The 4,999-nt window shown below is 45.1% G+C and overlaps 1 long non-coding RNA gene across 1 annotated transcript; it reads left to right on the plus strand.

The window, feature by feature from the left end:
* The first annotated feature begins 3,015 nt into the window (after positions 1–3,015).
* Positions 3,016–4,131, plus strand: LOC141325885 (uncharacterized). Its single transcript, XR_012353847.1, has 3 exons — positions 3,016–3,262; positions 3,427–3,518; positions 3,726–4,131. It is a non-coding gene; the product is annotated as an uncharacterized lncRNA (long non-coding RNA).
* Positions 4,132–4,999: the final 868 nt, after the last annotated feature.

Below are 4,999 nucleotides of genomic sequence, written 5' to 3' on the forward strand. Positions count from 1 at the left end.
CACAGATAGAGGCACCACAGATGACTGCTGAATTTGTCAGGAGGATGTTCAGGAGTCTAAACGAGACGCAGGCAGCCATTTTTTACGCTGTCCGCCAGTGGTGTCAGAAGCGTGTGTGGGGTCACAATCCAGAGCAGTTTTTTTACTTTTTGTCAGGCGGTGCTGGCTGTGGGAAGTCACACGTCATCAAGTGCGTACACGCGGAGGCAACCAAGATTCTGCGACAACTCCCTCGACTCCGGGAAGAAGGGGATCTCTCAGTGCCTACGGTGCTGTTGTCTGCGTTTACTGGAACGGCAGCATTCAACATCTCCGGTAAAACGCTGCATTCTCTTTTAAAGCTGCCACGGAGTCTAAAGCCACCATACCAGGGACTTGGAAACTCCCTTGATGAAGTGAGAGCAGGTTTACGCGACGTGGAGATCCTTATCATCGACGAGGTATCCATGATCTCAAAGGACATGTTCGCTTACATCAACTGGAGATTTCAGCAGATCAAAGGCAGCAAGAAGCCTTTTGGAGGGATCTCTTGTCTCGCCGTAGGGGATTATTATCAGCTGCCCCCGACAGGAAAAGCCAAACCGCTGTGCGTGTTTGAAGAGGATGTGCTGGACTTCTGGAAGGACAATTTTCAAATCGTCACCCTGACAGAGATCATGCGCCAGAAAGAAGACCTCGCTTTCGCTCAGCTGTTGAACAGACTGCGAGCAAAGCCGAAGGCCGAACCTCTCAGGGAAGACGATAGAGCTTTGTTACTCCAAGCTGTGAAAAATTCAGAAGACTGTCCGCGTGAAGCTCTGCACATATTCGCCACCAACAAAGAAGTCCTCAAGTTCAATACAGAGACTGTGCAGGCCCTTTACACTGACATCATAACAATTGATGCCGAAGACTACAGGAAAGACCCCACAACAGGAGGGATGAAGAGACTACGCAAACCCGCCACTGGAAAAAAGGACAACTTACTTGACACCATAGAAGTTGCCGTGGGAGTTCGTGTAATGGTGACCAGGAATCTGGACGTAGAAGACGGAATCGTCAACGGATGTTTTGGCAGGATTGCAAACATCGTCACCAAACAGAAAGATGGAATCGCCACAGTGGAGAGGCTAGGCCTTCAACTCGACAATCCGAACGCCGGCCAGAAACATCGGAAAAAAGTAGGAGGTGAAGAAGACGTCTTGGTCTACATCGAGAGATCCGAAGAGACTCTGAGGAAAGGAGCGGTTCGTCGTCAGTTTCCCATCAAGCTAGCTTATGCCTGCACAGCCCACAAAGTTCAAGGCATGACAATGCAGTCTGCAGTAGTGTCCTTGAAGAAGATTTTTGAGCCAGGAATGGCCTACGTTGCCCTTAGCAGAACCACTTCCCTACGTGGATTACACATCACAGACTTCGACGAGAAGAAGATATATGCAAATCCTGAAATCACAGCCTCTTTGCAGGCCATGAGGACAGCACCAGTCGAAGAAATTATGCCACTTCTGCGGCACGTTAGGGAGAACAGGCAGGAACATACCCTCACCATCATTCACCACAACACAGAAGGACTTGGACCCCACATCGAGGACATCAGATTGCATCATGAGCTGCGTCACGCGGATATTCTCTGTCTGACGGAAACACACCTGTCCGGATCGTCTACTTCATCGGATCTCCAATTGGACGGATATAACCTATTTACCCGCAACAGACACGTCTCCTACTCCACACATCAAGACATTGGGAAGAAGAACGGAGGTGGAGTCGCAATATATTGCAAGGAGCACATTCCAGCTCAGCCCCGGCAATATATACAAAATGTGACCGATCTGGAGTTCGTTGTCATCAAATTAGATTCACCAATAAAGGCAGCCATCGTTGCTGTGTATAGGCCGCCACAGTACAACGTTGGCGATTTTTTGACTAACCTGAAGGGTATGCTGGATTATCTTGACCTCGCACACGACGACCTTGTCATCATCTGTGGAGACTTTAATGAGGACCTCCTGCACACTGGGAAAAAACCTATTCTGGAGTTGTTTCAAGCTCGAGGGTACACTCAACTGATAACAACAGCGACGACGGACAAACACACACTACTCGATCATATCTTCATTTCGAATCCGGACCTCTGCCTTCAGTCGGGTGTCATACAGAGCTACCACAGTTACCACAATCCTGTGTACTGTGTTTTGCGTTTGACATAGGTGGTTTTGTTTTGGTTGTCGTTGGGAAATGTTTTGCAGTGTAATGCCAACGGGTTGGCTTGCATGGTTGTGTTTTTGTGTTATGCCATACAGAACCGTTGGGACCATGCATGCATTAAAGGTGCGGGTTGGGCTTTCCGACAGCCTTATCCAACGGGTTGGCTTGTATGGTTGAGTTTTGGTGTTAGGCCATACGGAACCGTTGGGACCATGCATGCTTTAAAGGTGCGGGTTGGGCTTTCCGACAGCCTTAGCCAACGGGTTGGCACGTATGGTTGAGTTTTGGTGTTAGGCCATACGGAACCGTTGGGACCATGCATGCTTTAAAGGTGCGGGTTGGGCTTTCCGACAGCCTTAGCCAACGGGTTGGCACGTATGGTTGAGTTTTGGTGTTAGGCCATACGGAACCGTGGCACTGTGCATTCATTAACGGTGCCAGTGGGCTCAGAACAGCCTTAGCCAACGGGTTGGCGCGTATGGTTGAGTTGTGGTGAGACGTATAGTTGTCTTGAGGTTTTGTGGCGTTGAGCTACCGGGATAGAAGAGCAGCAGCCTACAGCAGCAGGAAAGATGAAGATAGAAGTAGACTGGCAGCTTCAGGGAGGACACTGGCAGCAGCACCAGCGATAGACAGGATACAGTGAGCTCCAGGAAAGCAGTAAGTGAGTAACAGCACTAACATGAAGATAGCAAGGTAAAGGGGGAGGTAGTAAGACACTATTATATTAGAAGTTTTTACTTGAATTTGTTCGACAATCTGTACTAAATGTATTATATGCAGTTCACTGTTATTCTGCCATTAATATGTGCCCTTCTGTAAAGTTGCAGGAAGAGACAATAGTAGTCCTGTCCAAGACTGGATGCTACTCTGCAATATACCATCCAAAGCTAAGTGTTTAAACATTTTGATTCAATCACTGTACTACTGCACATCATAACCACATTTGTAGGAAAATGTTAATCCTAATCTCATTTTGATGTTGATGTTTTTCAGCAGTTGTGCAGTTGAAGTAAGAATGCCTGAGAAGATCAAGTGTGCTAATGATGACAGCATCTGAATACCGGCATCTGTGGTAAGCATAAGATTATAATTGGTTTAGATTTGGAAGATTGTTTTGTGACTAAATAAAAATTAGTAGTGTCTTTCTGTAGAGTTAAGTTGTGAATTTACTTTTATTTACTAGTTTATTAGTATTTGTGAATGATAATGATCCCATTATTCATTTATTATTTACAGGATGGGACCAGTAGTTGATGGCACTGAAGACCAGAGCAAGGCCAATGCTGAAGACAGAAGAAGCAGAGAAATAAGCATACTAAAGCACTGATGTAAGTTCATAAATACTTCTAGTGAAATCTAGTGTTTCAATCCATTTTATTATACACTGAGCTTAGAATTTTAAAGTGTAAACGGTTCTCTTGCAACACAAATCACAACTGTCTTTCAAACTTTGTTTTTCATAAGTCTTGATGAGTCAAAACAATTCAAATAAATTTACTAACGGTATCACATCTGTAATAATTCCTCTACCACAGGACATCCAGCCTGCAAGACGAGTCAGGTCCAGTGGCTAGATGGCGGGCGATCCTTCATCTAATAATCCGAAGACCAGTTAATCTTAATATGTTTAGAAATTATTTGACCATACAACATAATTGGTTAAATTTCTAAATATATTAATATTCCATATATTAGGTTAAATTAATGTGTTTTTGCAATGTCTGCGCCATGCCAGAAGAGGATGGGTTTCCCCCTTTGTTGAGTCGGGTTCCTCTCAAGGTTTTTACCTCCTGACTTTATGGAGTTTTTTCCTTGCCACTGTCGCCATTGGCTTGCTCACTGGGGGTGTTGTGCCAGATTCTGTCCGTCTCTCGGGTCCTTTCCAACGAGGGTTTCCAAAATGGGTTTTTGAGTTGATTAAAATCGTGTAAATAATTAATTAATATTAAAATAAATATGTTGGACTGCACAATTATTCAAAGTTAAAAATAAACCATGTTATGGCGATAATCAAAACTAAGACAGCTTAATTTAATTTAAATTCATTAAAACACTGTATAAGTGTATTAGGGGTGGAACGGTACATGTATTCGTTTCGAACCGAATCGGTACGGGGGTCACGGTTCGGTGCATGAATTTAAACGGAGAATACACGGTATGAAAATAAAAAAAAATACTTGCCTGCAAAATAATTAATGTAATGCGGAACTACTGTTAGATACGCGGGTTCTTTAGGGACAGCTAATATTTAGCCCCGCTTTAGCTCTGAAGCTCTGATTGGCGTCGATGCAGCCGAGCTCCGCCTATGTATGCGGTCTATCAGAGCCCGTCTACATTCTCTGGCACTCTGCAATTTTTTGTCAGCTCGACGGTCCATCATTGTGGTCCAGGGATTTCCTGAACTTTGATTTGTCAAGCCCCCATTATTTTGACGCTAATAGAAGAAACAATGCATGGAGACGCATAGGCTTGGAGCTAGAGCGCAGCTGATGGTTGCTTAGAAACGGCAGACGCTTCCGGAGCGCAAGCGCCCGAGCGCTTTGTTGATCAGGAAGAAAGCGAACGGCCCCTTAGATCGCAAGTTTGGGAAAACTTCGCTTTTCCAGTCAGTTACAGTAGTACAGGCGAGAGAGTGGTGGAAAAGACGAGGACTGTGTGTTGCCGTTGTTCAGCGGTTGTTGGGTATGTGAGTGGAAATACATCTAATTGCCTTCTGCATTTTTGTTTTGCTTTTCCCTCCACTGTACTGAAATCATACCGAACCGTGACGTCTGAACCGAGGTACGAACCGAACCGTGACTTCTGTGAA

This window comes from Garra rufa, chromosome 1 (assembly GCF_049309525.1).
Source record: "Garra rufa chromosome 1, GarRuf1.0, whole genome shotgun sequence".
NCBI lineage: Eukaryota > Metazoa > Chordata > Actinopteri > Cypriniformes > Cyprinidae > Garra > Garra rufa.